General features: G+C 48.7%; 1 protein-coding gene across 1 annotated transcript in view; it reads right to left on the bottom strand.

Annotated features, from left to right (window-relative positions):
- SNRK (SNF related kinase) overlaps positions 1-18,630 on the bottom strand; it is a 227,731-nt gene that overhangs the window by 158,556 nt on the left and 50,545 nt on the right. The window contains exon 2 of the mRNA XM_067005634.1: positions 9,718-9,859. The gene's annotated coding sequence lies outside the window, so the exon portion shown is untranslated. The remainder of the gene's footprint in view (positions 1-9,717; positions 9,860-18,630) is intronic.

The raw sequence follows: 18,630 nt of genomic DNA, 5'->3' as shown, positions 1-18,630 counted from the left end.
AAGCACTGAAATTGAAACTGTGATTAAAAATCTTCCAACAAACAAAAGCCCAGGACCAGATGGCTTCACAGGTGAATTCTATCAAACATTTAGAGAAGAGCTAACACCTATCCTTCTCAAACTCTTCCAAAAGATAGCAGAGGGAGGAACACTCCCAAACTCATTGTATGAGGCCACCATCACTCTGATACCAAAACCAGACAAAGTCATCACAAAGAAAGGAAACTACAGGCCAATATCACTGATGAACATAGACGCAAAAATCCTCAACAAAATACTAGCAAACAGAATCCAACAGCACATTAAAAGGATTATACACCATGATCAAGTGGGGTTTATTCCAGGAATGCAAGGATTCTTCAATATATGCAAATCAATCAACGTGATACACCATATCAACAAACTGAAGGAGAAAAACCATATGATCATCTCAATAGATGCAGAGAAAGCTTTTGACAAAATTCAACACCCATTTATGATAAAAGCCCTGCAGAAAGTAGGCATAGAGGGAACTTTCCTCAACATAATAAAGGCCATATATGACAAACCCACAGCCAGCATCATTCTCAATGGTGAAAAACTGAAACCATTTCCACTAAGATCAGGAACAAGACAAGGTTGCCCACTCTCACAACTCTTATTCAACATAGTTTTGGAAGTTCTAGCCACAGCAATCAGAGAAGAAAAAGAAATAAAAGGAATCCAAATCGGAAAAGAAGATGTAAAACTGTCACTGTTTGCAGATGACCTGATACTATACATAGAGAATACTAAGGATGCTACCAGAAAACTACTAGAGCTAATCAATGACTTTGGTAAAGTAGCAGGATACAAAATCAATGCACAGAAATCTCTGGCATTCTTATACACTAATGATGAAAAATCTGAGAGTGAAATTAAGAAAACACTCCCATTTACCCTTGCAACAAAAAGAATAAAATATCTAGGAATAAACCTACCTAAGGAGACAAAAGACCTGTATGCAGAAAATTATAAGACACTGAAGAAAGAAATTAAAGATGATACAAATAGATGGAGAGATATACCATGTTCTTGGATTGGAAGAATCTACATTGTGAAAATGACTCTACTACCCAAAGCAATCTACAGATTCAATGCAATCCCTGTCAAACTACCACTGGCATTTTTTACAGAACTAGACAAAAAAAGTTCACAATTTGTATGGAAACAAAAAAGACACTGAATAGCCAAAGCAATCTTGAGAACGAAAAATGGAGCTGGAGGAATCAGGCTCCCTGACTTCAGACTATACTACAAAGCCACAGTAATCAAGACAGTATGGTACTGGCACAAGTACAGAGATATAGATCAATGGAACAGGATAGAAAGCCCAGAGATAAACCCATACACATATGGTCACCTTATCTTTGATAAAGGAGGGAAGAATATACAGTGGAGAAAAGACAGCCTCTTCAATAAGTGGTGCTGGGAAAACTGGACAGGTACATGTAAAAGTATGAAATTAGAACACTCCCTAACACCACACACAAAAATAAACTCAAAATGGGTTAAAGACCTAAATGCAAGGCCAGACACTATCAAACTCTTAGAGGAAAACATAGGCAGAACACTCTATGACATCAATCACAGCAAAATCCTTTTTGACCCACCTCCTAGAGAAATGGAAATAAAAACAAAAATAAACAAATGGGACCTAATGAAACTTAAAAGCTTTTGCACAGCAAAGGATACCATAAACAAGACCAAAAGACAACCCTCAGAATGGGAGAAAATAGTTGCTAATGAAGCAACTGACAAAGGATTAATCTCCAAAATTTATAAGCAACTCATGCAGCTCAATAACAAAAAAACAAACAACCCAATCCAAAAATGGGCAGAAGACCTAAATAGACATTTTTCCAAAGAAGATATACAGATTGCCAACAAACACATGAAAGAACGCTCAACATCATTAATCATTAGAGAAATGCAAATCAAAATTACAATGAGATATCATCTCATACAGGTCAGAATGGCCATCATCAAAACATCTAGAAACAATAAGTGCTGGAGAGGATGTGGAGAAGAGGGAATCCTCTTGCACTGCTGGTGGGAATGTAAATTGATACAGCCACTATGGAGAACAGTATGGAGGTTCCTTAAAAAACTACAAATAGAACTACCATACGAACCAGCAATCCCACTACTGGGCATATATCCTGAGAAAACCATAATTCAAAAAGAGTCATGTACCAAAATGTTCATTGCAGCTCTATTTACAATAGCCAGGACATGGAAGCAACCTAAGTGTCCATCAACAGATGAATGGATAAAGAAGGTGCAGCACATATATACAATGGAATATTACTCAGCCATAAAAAGAAATGAAACTGAGTTATTTGTAGTGAGGTGGATGGACCTGGAGTCTGTCATACAGAGTTAAGTAAGTCAGAAGGAGAAAAACAAATACCGTATGCTAACACATATATATGGAATCCAAGAAAAAAAATGTCATGAAGAGACTAGGGGTAGGACGGGAATAAAACACAGACCTACTAGAGCATGGACTTGTGGATATGGGGAGGGGGAAGGGTAAGCTGTGACGAAGGGAGAGAGTGGCATGGACATATATACATTACCAAACGTAGGGTGGATAGCTAGTGGGAAGCAGCTGCATGGCACAGGGAGATCAGCTTGGTGCTTTGTGACCACCTAGAGGGGTGGGATAAGGAGGGCAGGAGGGAGACGCAAGAGAGAAGAGATATGGGAACATATGTATATGTATAACTGATTCACTTTGTTGTAAAGCAGAAACTAACACACCATTGTAAAGCAATTATACTCCAATACGGATGTTAAAAAAAAAAGTAAGAAATAAATCCCTAGAGACAGATGGTCAAACTCACCTGCCAGTTTGTGGGATTGTGCTGAGAAATGCAGCTTCGAAGAAGAGTTGAGATAGATAGATATTATATTGGTTGGTCAGAAGGTGATCCTCTTTGAGGGACATTCCCCCAATTCTGGGCACCTGCCTGAGGCTGCTCTTCTGATGCACCGATTATGGTGGAAGTAAAGCAGGTGTCATTGGCCAAGGTGGCAGGTCGGCTTCCCCGGTGTCTTCATCTCCAAGCATTCCCACCGTGAGATGCCTCAGGATCCTGCCCTACAGGATGGGGAACGAGACTTGGAGAAAGTGGTTTCTTATCACAGTTGTAGGGTGACGTCAGATGATGACTGTGACCGCATTTGGAAAGGTATAAAGCCATGTCCCTACTATGGTCCCAGGGCACGTCTTGAAGTAGAAATCCTGACTGTTCTGGGCACAGGACCTTCTTGCAGGCTCCTTGGAGAGGAGTGACAACAAGGACGGGTGAAATGAGAAAGGAGAGGAGAGAATGCCTCTGGGTTTGCCTCCTGGGAATGCTCCATATAAAAGGCTGGACCTTGTGTTCGTCCTGATCTGGTCAGAGCTATGCGTAGTCTCGTGCCTGAGCCCAATCCTAGGTGGAAGAAAAGGTTTACAGTGGAAAATACCAGCTTATGTCCAGTGCTGGCAGTGGCCAATCTACAGGAACAAACAGGCAAACAGGGAGACTGACCTATGTTGACCAAACTCACAGGGGAGTGATGTATAAACCCAAATGCTACTTATTTGTGCAGCATTTTTCAAGTTCTTTGGAATCTGAAAATCTTCCCTGGTAAATAAACCTTCTGTATGACTAATCATGTGACATTGTCTAGTAAAGAAAAGAAAAATGGTCCATTAAGCCTTGTTCCCAAGAAAGGCAGGAAATGGGGCAGGAACAAGTTTGTTGTCCTTTCCACTTATTTATTCTTGCTTTTTGACTCAAGCAAGGGAACTTGATTAGAGGAAAAAATAAATTTCCACTAAATGTCAACTCTAATATTTTCCTTTCGAATGTAACCCAGATTATTAGCTACCTCCCCCACCTGGTGGAGATCCAGGTAAAGCTGGCTTGAGCCATCAGATTCATGACCTTTAGAAACCTAGAGCCACCCCCCAAGATTTCTGCACATCCTTAGGGGGCTCACGTGCTCATGGCTTCTTCTGTCTTCCCATGCCCTGCCCTGACTTTTGCTTATATGTGTGTGGTCCTTATTCTGTGCTGTTACATGCCACAACTCTTGTCAAGTATGTCAAGATTCTCTCTCACACAAAATATCTGTGAGCTGAGCAGAATTTACCAACTATTTCAGTAGTGAAAGGACTAAAAGGGGAGAATGAGAACAGATTTCTGTCACAGCAACACAAGTTCAAAATCCAACAAAAGAGCATCTCTGATCCTCAAGTGGCCTCTGGCCACCGCACACTGACATTTCCCTGCTCTCTCCCGCCTCTCTCCATCTTGCCCTTTCCCCTGCTCCTTCTTCTTTCCTTTATTCTTTCCCAGACTCTGCTAGTAGTTAAAAAAAATGCCTCCTGGGCTTCCGTGGTGGCACAGTGGTTGAGAGTCCGCCTGCTGATGCAAGGGACGTGGGTTTGTGCCCCAGTCCAGGAAAATCCCACATGCCGCAGAGCGGCTGGGCCTATGAGCCATGGCAGCTGAGCCTGTGTGTCCGGAGCCTGTGCTCCACAACGGGAGAGGCCACAACAGTGAGAGGCCCGTGTACCGCAAAAAAAAAATGCCTCCCACATTTTTTTTGGGGGGGTACGGCAGAGTGGCTTTAACTTCAAGACCTCACATTCTACCCCAAGTATTTATTAAGGTCTTTTTTCCAAACAAAGGTAGTTCCCCCACCCAAGAGGCACTCCCATACTGCTAGGATAACAGAGTCATTGCATCTCCTTTCCTAGACAAATCCTACTGCACTTCTCCATCTCAGTTTCCTCTAAGAAATCCAGGGGTTTAGCTATAATCGGCTCATCCCAAACGCTACTCCTTTTAGGAAAGTCCACAGACCATACTCCTGTTTGTTGCTTCCTGGCTGTTTGTGTGAGAAACCAGCTGTGGTATCTTGGACAAAATACTTAAATTGTCTAAGTCTCCTTGGGGAAGGAAATGACAGGTAACATACAAAGCTATTGGAAAGATCCAAGTAACATGATGTATATGAAAATGCTTTGTCAGCCACAGAGCCCAGTGAAAGTTATGATTGTTTACTCATGAATGCCAAGCAAGGCATCCATTGGCTGTCCACGTGTTTATGTATCTTCCTTTCTTGGTGACAGCAGCTTGACTACTGCACTAGTCCAAACACTCTGGGGCCTCTTTCTCATGTACAGCCAGAGGCTATGTAGTTGGTGCACATAAAGAACACCTGATGAGGGACTTCCCTGGTGGTGCAGTGGTTAAGAATCCGCCTGCCAATGCAGGGGTCATGGGTTCGATCCCTGATCTGAGAAGATCCCACATGCTGCAAAGCAACTAAGCCCATGCGCCACAACTACTGAGCCTGTGTTCTAGAGCCCATGAGCCACAACTACTGAGCTCACGCACTGCAACTACTGAAGCCCGCATGCCTAGAGCCCATGCTCCGCAATGAGAAGCCCACACACCACAACAAAGAGTAGCCCACGCTTGCCACAACTAGAGAGAAAGCCCTTGTGCAGCAACGAAGACCCAATGTAGCCAAAAAAAAATTTTTTTTAATTTAAATAAATAGAAAAAATAATAAGTGGGGGGAAAAAAAGAGCACCTGATGAGTAGAGAACTACCCATCCTGCAAGAGGTGGAGCATCTAAGGCTATGGAAAGTCTCTATTTGAGGGACAAAGAAATGCCCGTATGCCTACACACAATCCTTGCCTCTGAGCCCCTTATCATATACAGCAAGCACTACTTAAAAAAAAAAAACAAAAAACTAATTCTCTACTTCTACTTCATTACACAAACAATATATTTACTGTAGATTATTAGAAGTAGTGGTTGGAGAGAGAAGATGATAGAGAGACTTACCTGCAGCCCCCCACCGAGAGAAAACCACTATAATGTTTTAATGTTGATGAAGCCTCATTTTGTGCCTGTGTGTACTTGGTGTGAATTTTTCCAAGACATTTTGGTGTATAGTAGATCATACTTCTTTTATTTTTCCCATAAATTAAAACTATCTCAGTCACCCACCTTTTAGATCCATTCACTCATTCAACAGATATTAACTGAATGCTTATGATGTGCCAGACACTCTTCCAAGTGCGGGGGAAATAGCAGTGAGAGAACAAACATCTCTGCCCTTGTCCAGCTGACATTCTAATTGGGGGAGACAGACAATAAACAAATAAGAAAAATAGTACGACAGCTGGGGATAAACTCCATGAAAATATCACAGCAGGGAAAGGGCTTTGGGAGTGTTAGGCAGGCTGAATTTTTAAATGGGGTCATCAGGAAAAGTCTGAAAGCAACAGCCTGAAGGAGACAAAGAACTGAGCCATCTGGAGACCATAGGAACAGCACGTGCAAAAGCCCTGGGGCAGGAGTGTGCCAAGCATATGCTGGGAACAACAGGGAGGTCAGTGTGACTGGAAGAGAGTGTCAGTGTAGATGGGGTGTAGAAGATGAGATAGGGAGGTCACGGAGCCTGAATGTGCAGGGCCTTGAGGGCCAGCGAAAGGATCAGGCTGTTCTCTGATTAGTCATGGGACACTACTAGGAGATTCGAGCAGAGCAGTTCCACAATCTGACAACACTGAGGATAAACTACAGGCAGGCAAAGGTAGGAGCAAGGGACCTGTGATGAGGCTATTGCAATAATCCAAGAGAGAGATGCTAGTTATCTGGACCAGCAGGATAAGGGAGGTGGTGAAGTGAGATGGCATCTTGATGTATTTGAAGATGGAACTGAAATATGAGATGGGGGAGTTGCTTTCACTCCCTTTCTTATAGTATAGTATTGCTTGTTTTGAAAAAGGGGCCCAGGATGTTGAGGTGTTTGAGGGGGGCCAGCGAACAGCACCCCATTTCTTACTTCCTCACTTGAGTCCTGATCCAACTGAGAAATAAACAAAGGTATAGTAAGGCAGGAGGAGACCAGAAGGTCACTGATACAGAGAAAACTGATGTTGGAGAGGTGTGGACTGGCTACATGTCCTTCCAAATACTGAATCCCACTCACCCCATCATAACCAAGAGGCCTGTCCTGTGAGATTTACCACATGGGAGAGCACACCCAAGAGGGTTTGGGCGATTCCCACCCAGCTTCTCCTTCCAAACTCACAATCTGATTAAGCCCCTCCCTCCAGGGAGGGTGACAAGGATGGGGTAGCTGGAGGGATGGAGAGAGTGCAGGGTGTCATACCAGGGGTGCTGCCTCCACTTGGATGGAAGTGTCTTGGGGAAATAAGCTATCCCCACCCCCAGTCCCCCACCAACACACACCTTCTAAAAGACAAAAGGCCCCTTTAGACCCCTTGGAAGTGGGGATTCACTCTTCCAGTGGTGAGCAAGGGGGCCCTGCACAGTTCTTGTCAGGATGATGAAACACTAAACACCATGGCATGTGTAGACACTGCTGTGCAGAGAGAGGAGTATGCGTACACATGTACACACGTACACACACACACACACACAAACAGGATCATGCCATATGATCATAGCATATTTTACAACTGCTCCTTTCACTTGATAATATATCTGGACTCTGCTTTCAGTAAATATACTTTTACAAAATCATTTTAATGGCCAAATAACACTCCACTGTGTGGTATACCCATCTTTTGGTAACCAACCTCCTATCGTTGGTCATCTGGCTTGTTTCCAATCCTTGGCTACTATTAAAAACAAATAAATAATTAAAATAAAAATGGTCTGATCCTTCTTGTAGCTAAAATGGTTCACGTGCTTGATTCCTAAAGATAAATTCCTGAAATTGGAATTGCTGGCTTAAAAGGCAGGCATGTTCTTAACACTGTGGTTACAGTTTGCAAAATTCTGCAAGTCCAATATGCAGAGGACAAAAAGAATAGACAAAAGAGACAGTTTACCTTGTAGGCTGTGGGCTCCCACACTGGACCTCCTGTGTCCCCCACAGGCCCTTGTACTGTGCAGGGCACCCTAGAACTCCAGCTCATTGTGTGTGGGCCGGTGGGCTGAAAAGAACCAGTGGGGAGGGATGGTAGGTCTGGGCCTTCTTTACGTGACGAAGGCAAGTGCATTTTCAAGGGTGAGCAGGGGCCTCTCCTGGTTGGTAGAGCTGACACGATGGGTCCCAGGCCAGCCACCCATATGCTCTCCCTCTGTGCCCGAGCTGATCTAAAATCAAAGCAACATCTTCTGGTTTCGTTTGTCATGAGATTCTCCCAGATGACCCACTCCCACAACAGCTATCTGTGGGCTCAAGGATACACATGGCATTTGCTTTGTCCCCAGGTCTGTGCCTGGAACCTGGACCCTTGTGTGCCATTTTCACACTCAACAATTCCTGGAATGCTTGTGCCTCTTTGAATGGCATCTCTGAACAGTTGTTTAGTTCACGGGCTAATATTTTCCATGCAGCACCTCCAAAGAAAATCTGAATGCACTCAGCCCCACGGAAAGAGCTGACTGCTGAGACTCCCAGTTGCAGGAAGTTTTTCTGGTGGCTGAGGCTAAAAGCTGTAGAAGGATTTTCAGTTTCTCGGGGAAAGAACTGAGGGGGGGTCTCACTGTGCCCAGGGAAGGCAGCCCCCCACAACAGGGAGGGGGGCTCCACAAAAGAAAGCCTCCCAGAGCATGGTGGAGAGCTTAGGGTAAACATAGGCCTCTGTTCAAAGCCCAGTGCCGCCACCCTCACTGTAGGAGTGTGGGCAGGTTACCTGAGCTCCCTGTGCCTCAGTGTCCTTAGCTGGAAATGAAGGGAGCAAAGTTTAGCACCCAGGGTTGTGTAAGATCTAACTGAGGAAATGTGCATATAAATTACAGGGTAAGTGCCCCCAAAGCGGGCACTTTGATGCCCCCAGCATCAATACCACCAAGTGGAGACAATAGGATCCCAAAGAAATGGATTAAAAATACCACTGGACGGGGGAGGGGCAAATTAGGGGTATGGGATTAACAGATACAAACTACTATGTATAAATGATAAACATCAAGGACATATTGATGGGAATTATAGCCATTATCTTGTCATAACTTTTAATGGGGTATAATCTGGAAAAATACTGCATCACTATATACCTGAAACCAATACAACATTGTAAATCAACTATACTTCAATAAAAAAGGACCACTGGACACCTCTAACATCATTATGTCCCAGGGGTGTAGCACACACTCAGCACTCGGTAAATATTTGAGGAATTTGATGAATGAATATGTGCTAGACCACGTCAGCCATGTAGGCAGCAACGACGGTGAGAAGCTGGTCCCTGGAGAAGCTAAGAAAACTCCCATGACGATAACAATACTATCAATAAAAGTAGCAGAGGATTATGTAACACTCAGGTGCCTGACACTACACCTTAGATCACCCTTGCAAGGTGGTGCTTCACCTCCATTTACAGAGGAGGGAACTGAGACACAGGTCACATAACTTGCCCTGTGTGGTGCAGTTAGAGGGCAGAGCAGTATCCACGTCTGCATCCTGGGGCAGGGCGACAGCAGGCTGGGGACTCTCCTGGCTTGGCAAAGGTGGCTGGGGGCAAGGAGAGTGAACTCAGCTCAGGGGGGAAGGCGAGGAGGACCAGGGCTCAGAGACATGACACCTGCCCACCCGGGAAGGACAGGATAGGCTGTGACCACAGAGACAGATGATGGAATAGAAAAAAACCAGGAGGAGCCTGTTTCATCTCCAAGCTGTAAAATGAGAGGATATGTTTACTCACAGTGGGCCGGGGCCAGTTCTCAGGGTTTCACACGTATTAACTCTCTCAGTCCTCCCAGCCCGATGGCTTGTGAGCTTCCAGGTTTGCTCGGCGGGCTGAGGCTTGTCTGCATCGCTTTTGTCATCCAGGTGATTAATTTTAGCTAGAATGACAACACATAGCTATTCAAAAGAGCTCTATTGTTGACACTCCTACTGCAAACAAATGGCATGTCTGTTACAAATCTCCAGCCTTTTTCTTTTTCCTGTATCTCTCTTTCTTTCCTCTTTACCCCTTTTCTTTCTTCCCAAAGCCTTAGAATGTAACTCTGTTCACATGAAGTTTCTTAGGGGTATTTTGATCACCTCTACCTGAGGACAAACAGGAAAAATACCAGGACCAACAAAGTCCTCCCAACATGGCCAAAGATGCTTGGACGGGGGACCCGCAGGGAGGGTGGGGTCGCTGAGCCCCACATTGGGGGAGTGAAGCCACCTGCTCCCCAATTCGCTTAGACTACGGCCGTGAGGGCCCAGTCCGAGCCTTGGCCAGCTCCTAGGGTGTGGCCAGACTTGTCAGCTGGGATGTCTGCCAACCATCCTCAGCATATGCCCCAGGCACCCAGGAGGGAGAGACTGGCCAATTGGGATCAGTAGGAGGGCAGGGTCTCGGAGCTGCCAGGGTTTGAGGCTCCCTGGAGAATTGGCCTGTTTTAGAATCATGACCTTTGACAGTGACTGACTCTGCATCTGGGTCTTCAACCTTCCTTATTTCACAGGGAGGACTTGCCACGCCTAGGCTCCACGGTGTCCCTTCCCAGAGCATTCTGGGCTGAAGACCCTGCCTCCCTCCCTCCCCTGCTCCATCCCTGGTCCCGGCTGAAGCAGATGGGAGGGGCCCACACGGGAACAACCTGGGTGGCTGAGTCTCATCCCCTCTGTCTCTGCGTGAGTGTCCAAAGGACTTTTCCGAGCCATAAAGGGACCGCTTGTGGCTCATCATTCCCAGAGAAGTTCTTCCTTCATCTCGATACTCTGCTCGGAAACCTGGAGCACCTGGAGCCTTTCAGCAGCAAAAAATAAGCTACTGTGTGTGAGGTCCGGCTGTGCTGCCCTTCCCCCGTCAAGACGCTGGTGGCCGGCCCTTTCCTGAGCTACGCGGCCTCTCCCGGCCTCAGTGTCCACCTCTGGTGCTGGGGCTCCTTGGGTTTGGTCCCAGATGTCTAGCTTACAGTCGAGCTTCTCAGAGTGGTCCCCACACCAGGAGTAACAGCAGCAGCAGCAGCAGCAGCACCTGGGAGCTTTGCTGGAAACGCAGATTCCCAGGTCTTCTCCCACATCCGCTCAGTCAGAATCTGCACTTTAATGAGACCTTGGTTGGTCAGTATGCAATGACAGTGTCAGGAGCCTTGACCGTTTTCAATTCTGACTTCATGTTAGGATCGCCTGGGGAGACTGTCCAGTGTACGAGCGCCAAATCCGGGGTGGTAGAGGGCAGAGCCTGGGAATCTGTAGTTTTCCAAAGCTGCCCCGTGATTCTGATACGCAGCCACAGGTACAGATGAAGGGGCAGTGAAGGGATCTCTTTGCAGCTTCCTTAAACACCCCCTCCTGCCTCCCCCCTGGGGCAACAGAACCGGAACTTCCTTCCCATCCCTTGGTACTGCTCACTCTTGCCTTCCTTTACTCCTCTGAGCTCTTGAGTTGTTTTTCCTTCTGTTCTGGGCAGACTCAGGAGAATCGCCTTGGATTTGGGGCTTGCTCTGCCCATCAGCATTGGCCAGGCTCTGGCCACCCTCCCTGGAGGCTCCATCTTGGTCTGACCTAAGTGGTCCCAGCTGTGGAACATCTTGAGAAGCCTGACTCACACCCAGCAAAAGGCAGATCTGCCCAAAGTTGAGCCTGTGGGCGTGACCAGGGACCAGCAATGCCGCCACCCACACAGCCCCCCCACTGACCTCGCTCTCAGGCTGACTCTTCCTGGTCTCCATCTGGGACAAAGAGGTGGCAGCGAGGTCCTTCCAGGGCCTGACCCACCCTCCAAAGAGCCCCTTGAGGCTTTCAAACCCTTCGGGGAAATAAGGTCACACAGAAACAAAAAGCAAGCTTGCTGAGGACCAAGAAAAGGCTCTTTCCTACCTTCTTTCTCTCTCTGAAAACAATGCGGGAGCTGCACAAGCCAATCCCAGACCCTTTCATTGTTCGAATCAAGGTCAAAGCTAGCACGTGAGCCAGAGGCAAGTATGGGAGCCCTGAGGGGGTGTGTGACGGGGCCCAGCCTTGGGTCGCAAAGAGAGTCCAGGATGGAGGCCTGGGGAGGATGAACCCGAGCCCTGTGGCCTGTCTGTATGTGTCATGGCCTCATCACATCAGCCAACATTTGCAGGTTCCCCCTGGGTCTGATCAAATCAGACCTATCTCTGTACTGGGTGCCCCCTCTGCCCCAGCCCAAGTCTCTCCACCATCTGGGAAACCCTTCCACAGCTTGTGTTTCTCTCCTGAGCTTTCCCATCCCTGAGCCCCCAGAGGCAGGATAAAGGCAGTCATTTCTTCGGCTGCTAAATAGGTCTGTTTTGTTGTTTTGCAAGTAGACAGCGAGTTAAGACGTCATTTGCTGTAGCTTCTTGCTGCCTTGCACTCGCTGCCAGTTGGCTCCAGAAGGAGGGCTTTGAATTCCCTGTTTCCCCAAGTCCTTTCTGTTCTCACCTCTTCCTTAACTTTTCTGTCTCCTTCTTTCCTTCCACTCCAATCCCTTTCCTCCTGGAATCCCAGCTCTGTTTCCTTATGCCACTGGATTGAAATGTTGGACTCTAGCCGTGGTGAGGAGCCCAGGTTTGGCAGGTGCAGGTCACACATCATCTGTGATCCAAGCAGCATCACTGTTATCCTGAGGGTGGCGGTCACCCAGAGACTCACTCAGGGCACCCAGAGACTCTGGACCAGGCAGACCAGGGTTAAATCTTCCTCAGCTGTTTGACTTTGAGCACCTTGTTTAACTTTAATGGGCTTCAGTTGCCTGGTCTGTAAAATGCACACTGATCATCAGCTCCTAGAGTTGGTGTGGAGAGTACATGAGATCACAGCCCTGAGGACCGGCCGGGCTAGGTGCTCCGTCACCCACGTGCTGTCCCCACATGCCTGCCTCCCCTATCACTGTGCCTGGGACCTGTTCCCCCAGGAGGCGATTCAAAGATCAGGCAGAAAATAGAGAAGTGTTTCTGCTGGAATGTGTCCCTTCACGACTGGACCCGAGGATCCCAACTCCTCTTCTAATTTTGTTCTCACTTTTCCGTTTCCTCGGTGTAACTTCTCTGGCCACACTCCCCACCGGGCCACCAACTGTTTGTGACGACAGAAAAGGCCTACCCACGGGGGGCTTGGGGAGCACCAGTAAAGTGTGGCCAGGTTCCTGGCTCTTACTGCCAGGGCTGTGGTTGCATCAGGCAACCTAAGTAGGTGTCAGGGATATAAATTCAGGCCTGGCGGGGGGGGGCGGGGGGGGGGGGAGGCTTCTGGGAGGAGGCGTGGCCTGATTCACATAACAGTGCTTGGAGCCAGGCCCAGGTGTGTTCAAGCCCTGGCCGCTAAACTCCATGACCTTGGGCGGAGTTATTTGTCCGCATTGAAGGAGGTCACCTAAGACCTCTGACATAAAGCACGGTGCGATAAATCCCCCACCCCCACCGCAACAAGATCTCCACAGCCTCACCAGGACACGTAATACAGCACACTTGCAAAGCGCCCTGTGCCCCTTGTATACTTTCTCACATTGTATTCCCATCATGACCCTAGGAGGTAGGTTGTGTTAGTGTCACACTCATCTTCCAGATAAGAAAACAGAAGCATGGGGAAGTTACGTAACCTGCTCAAGGTCAGCCAGCATGGCAGAGCTGGCAGTGACTGTCACAGTGATTGGTGGGCGTTTGCAGCTTGATTTCCACGGTAAGTTTTCCCATGGAACTTTGGAGGGGGGATGTGAGTCCTACACCCCAAAGCGGACATGGCTCCAGAACCTTCCATGACCCCCTTGCAGAGGGAGCCCACAGGGAACACAGAAGAGTCAAATGAGGCTGACTATCCAGGGACTTTGCAGGTGCTGCCAGGTCTGTGGCCATCAGCTTCTGCTGGGTCTGCCTTCCTCCTCCTCGTTCCCTGGGCCAAACTTTATCAGGACGTCCCCTCTTCTCTGGAGCTCCTTCCAGAAAATCCATTAAATGCAGGGACCAGGTGAGCAGGAACAGCCTGGATCTCAGAGATCTGGAGACTTCTAGCTACAAAGCATGAAGCATATTTACTTTGTCACCTTGAAATTATTATTATTTTTATTTCAAAGGCTTAATTTAGGAAGATCCAGATGTTCACCGGGTCTCCAATTGCGGAAGGAACATGTATTTTAAAGGCCAGCTGTCAAAGTACATGCATTCTGCCCTTGCCATTCTGTGGAGGCTGCCTCTGGCCTTGACATTAAACCAGTTACAGTTCTGTGCTGACGGCATACGTGGACACGGCCAGGATTTCCCGTGCCTCCACCTCACCGTGTCCTCTCTGCCTCTGGTCTGGTCCCCTTCATTCCTCCCTTCCTCCCTCCCCACAACTTGCTCAGATCTATGGGTAAATGTGCAGAAATGTTCTGGAAAGTGGGGACATTTAGGCTCCAGGCAGACAGGGGTTCATACGCCAGCTCAACTACTTCTGGGCTCTACATACACAGGCAGTTTACCCGAGTGTCAGATGTCCACCTGGAAACTGTGAGATCACGTGAAGATGGTTTCGTCCGCAGCCTGGCACAAGGTAAAGGAGTAGTAAATGGAATAAGGGGATAAGCCTTTTGCCCAAAGCTAAGTGTAGTGTGAGGCACGGTGTGTCCTCAGCACTTGTGAAGGGGCTGCTTCCCCCTTGTCTCTCTCCACAGCCTTGGCCTCAGCCGTGGATTCCTCCTGCCCTCAGATCTCCCTCCGGTATGCACAGGCCCCACCACTCCACGGATGCTTCTGTGACTCCCTCCCACCCAAGCAAAACCAACCCGTGCCAGTCGCTGCACAGGGTTCAGCCGGACTGATGAACTAACCTTGGCTGACACTTTAACAGAGTGAGGTGACATCTGATCAAGGCCCAGCGACAGCGCTTCAGGGGTGCACAGGCTGCCACTCGCCCAGTATTTCCCAAACGTCTGGACCAGGTGCTTGCTTCTGCCAGAGCTGCCAAGAACTATGCCCAACTCCCCAAAGGGCGACAGATGATAACCATCTGGGCAGTCTCGGACCATGGCGGAAGGAAGATCTTTGTCTTTGAACCTGAGGTCACACCGCTTAGGTAGCTGCTAGGCCAATCTGTGTGCCCATCATGGCTGCCTTCCCACAGCAAGCCGAGAGCCCCGTGAAGGGACAGAAGGGCATCCCCTACAGCTGGTGCCCAGCTGAGGGTGAGGAGAGATGCTGCGCCGGGGTGCAGAGATCAGGGCTTAGATCTCACTCTGCTCATGACTCATGCACGCCACAGGCAGGTCATTACCCGCTGCTGTGGCTAAAAGGCTGTAACAGCACCGGCCCCTCCCTGCCTCCTAATGGTGACTCGGAGGATTAAGGAGGAAATGGAAATGAGCGCTCGGTGAATGCAGCTTTGTTCCCCAGCTGGTCCCTCTGATTATTCCACAAAACTGATGGGAAACAGCAAAGGTCAACGTTCTCTTTATGGGAGGTTGAGGTCCTCACTGGCTGTGGTTCTGAGCTCTATGTCTGTATCACTCTCATCTGGGGTGAGGCCCTAGGGTCAGACTTAGAAAAGGGGCGGGGGGAACGTGGTCCAAGCTCTGGCCACGTGCCTGGGGAATTTCACATGGCAAGTCAGCTAAAGGAATGGATCTTGCTGGGCCTTTTGGAAACTTCCAGTAGCAAAAACCACAGACTGAACAGTACCTGTCAAGGTTGGAGCGAGCAGGATGAAAGCTGTCTCTCCACGATGCTTGGCTTTCAGCGCTGGCCCCCCTTGTCCTCCACTTATGTGATTGGGTTTTGTGGTCTCTCCTGGTGGAAAGCCTCTAGGACACTAGTGGCTGAAGCCAGAGCCCTAGAAGGACTAGGAGGAGGGAGAGAGGCAGATGGGGTGGCTGTGGCCCAGCTGCATGGAGCCAGCTAGGAGAGGCCACTTCCCTCCGTGCTGTGGCTTTTCCCGCTCAAGATTTGGAGGTGCCTCGGTGAAAGGTCTAGACGGGATTAAACCAATTCTGCCAGCCAAAGAATATCGCTCGCCATCCAGCTGTACCAGGATTGAGTCACCTACCACTGCCATCACTGATCTTCAACACACCCTGAAAGGAGCTCAGGGTGGAGATCAGGAATGGGGTGTTCTGGGCTCTGGGGAAACTGGCAGAACAGCCTTTGGTTAGATATTTTCAGGAGAAAATCTTATGAACCCAAGTTCTTGCGTCTTCCCATACTTGGAAAAGCGCTAAAATCTTTCAGTAAGATGTCTATTCCCCGTGGCTAGCAGTAACCTTCTAGCGAGATGTGTGCTTGGTCGGAGGTACCCTTCTCCAAAATCACATATATGCTGACCACCCCTTCCCCCCTTCTGAACAGTTTCTCAGAGCCATCCGAGAGGCTGTGTCCTGGGCTATAGCCCTCGGTAAATCCCCAAATAAAACTGAAAGTCACAGCTCTCACGTGGTGTGTTTTTATTTCTGTCTACAATTCCCCCAAATAATCCAATGGGGGGTAGAGAAGATTCTTTCCAGTTTAATTTTGTGTGATAGATCAGGGGTCCCCAACCCCTGGGCCGTGGACCGGTACCAGTCCGCTGCCTGTTAGGAACCGGGCCACACAGCAGGTGAGCGGCGGGCGAGCGAGAGAAGCTTCATCTGCGGCTCCCGGTAGCTTGCGTTACCCCCTGAACCATCCTCCCCTGCCCGCCCACCCTGTCCGTGGAAAAACTGTCTTCCAAGAAACCAGTCCCTGGTGCCAAAAAGGTTAGGGACCACTGTGACAGATAATAAATAATGCACATGGTTCAAAATCAAAATAATATAAATTAGATAGAGTGGAAAATCTCGCTCTACCTCTGCCCCAGTTCACTGATTCCTCCCACTATACCCGCTACTGTTATTTGTTTCTCATGTACCTTTCCCATATTCCTTTCTGTAAATTCAAACGTGTATTTTCACTCTGCCTTCTCCCTTAAGTGCACAAAAGTTTTAGCGTATGGTACATCCTGGTATCGGTCAGGGTCTCTGTAGGAAGCGAATGGCAGAGTCGAGCCATTCTCGACTCTGTGAGGAAGAGTTAGTGAAAGGCTGTTGACAAAGGTGTGGTCAGCTGAGGGGGGAAGGAATAGGAACGTGCAATTCACCAGGGCTGGGGACCATGGGGAGCCTGCAGGAATGAGGGATAGGAGATGCTGGCAGCCAGAGACTGAGAGACAGAAAGAGACAGCACTTTGTGGAGAGGCCTCAAGGTAGAGGGACAATGTACCGCAATGCAGGGAAGGAGCCAGGGACTAAACACCTGCCCTCACGTGCCACCCATGCCCTGGATCTTCAGCAGGGCCCCCATTGGCCAATCCACCTCAGGAGTCTGGGGCAAAGAGGCCTGTGTGTGTAGACTTTACGAGCCAGCGTCCCGAGACCCAGAGCAGGCTGAGAGGGGTGTGGGTGTCTTGCAGGGGGGCCCCTGCAGAACATGCAGGACACCCTGCCCCACCCCCACCCCGGGACCTTGCTCCCTGCATCACCTGACAGCTGATCCCGGAGAGCTTTCCACGTTATTTGCTGAGGTGGCTACTAGCATTGCTTGGTTCCACTTCCTCACCTTCCCCGCCAGCACTGCCACCAAACTTCTCAGCCGCTGCTGCCCAGCACCCCAGAGCATATTACAACGCCCTGTGTAATGTGGCGAAGGGTCCCAGTGTCGGTCAGCCGGCTGGGGTGATCCTTCCCTTCAAAACCAAATGAAAATCTTCAGCCGCCTTGCACCTCCCTGCCAGCAGCAGCTCAGGGCTCTTGGGGATCCTTCCAAGGATTTCTGGGTACCTGTCACGTCGTCCTTGCCTGACCCCTCGGCCGGCACCCTTGCTCCTCACCTTCCCTCCTCCCCTTGGGATCTCGGGCCACTGCCTGGCACATCACCGTCCTCACCCAGCCCTGCTGTCCAAGCAGGGACACGGCGTCCCCAGCCCCACACGGTCTGTCCTTGGGGTGCAGGGACAGCAGAGGAGTATCATGGCATAGATCAGTAACCCATTTAAAATTTATCAGCTGACCTCACTGCTGGCGAAACTCACTGCTGGCCCTGCCCCAGGGGCTCGGGGAGTCCTTCCTCAGCCACCTGTTCCCTGGTCTCCGGCTACTGTCGTGTTCCTGGGCCTCCCTCCCATCCTCTCTTCGTTTTCTCTGTCCCCTGAAACCCAGCCCCGGGCCACACTTGCCTGTCCTTGTCCTAGTCTGTTACTTTATCTTCTCCTTTCTCACACGAAGCAGTGGAGCTCCCGTTTGCCTCAAAGTCTCCTCCAGGTCTGGCTCCAATTACTTGCTCTCTCAAACCAAAGGGCTGTTTTCTCTCCAGCTGATTCCCACTGACTCAGTGCCATCCAATAGAAAGAGAATATGAACCCTATATAAAATGTGAAATTTTCCAGTGGCTACATTTAAGAAAAATTAAAAGAAACAGGTAGGATCAATTTTAATATGCTCTACTTAACCCGATATATCCAAACTATTATCAGTTCAACATTTACTCAGCATAAAATTATGCATTAATTCTGGTAAATAACAAGCTATCTTACATCCGGTGTATATTTGGCACTTACAGCACATCTCAATTCACACTAACCACCTTTCGCACGCTCGGTAACCACACGTGGCTGGTGGTGGCCATGCTGGGCAGACTAGCCCCAGAATACAGAAAGACCTGCGACCACCTTTTAAAAACTAACCAGATTCCAC

Source organism: Kogia breviceps, chromosome 10, assembly GCF_026419965.1.
Source record: "Kogia breviceps isolate mKogBre1 chromosome 10, mKogBre1 haplotype 1, whole genome shotgun sequence".
In the NCBI taxonomy this organism is placed as follows: Eukaryota; Metazoa; Chordata; class Mammalia; order Artiodactyla; family Physeteridae; genus Kogia; species Kogia breviceps.
Note: the sequence above shows the minus strand (reverse complement) of the source record. Positions and strands in the feature narration are given on the sequence as shown.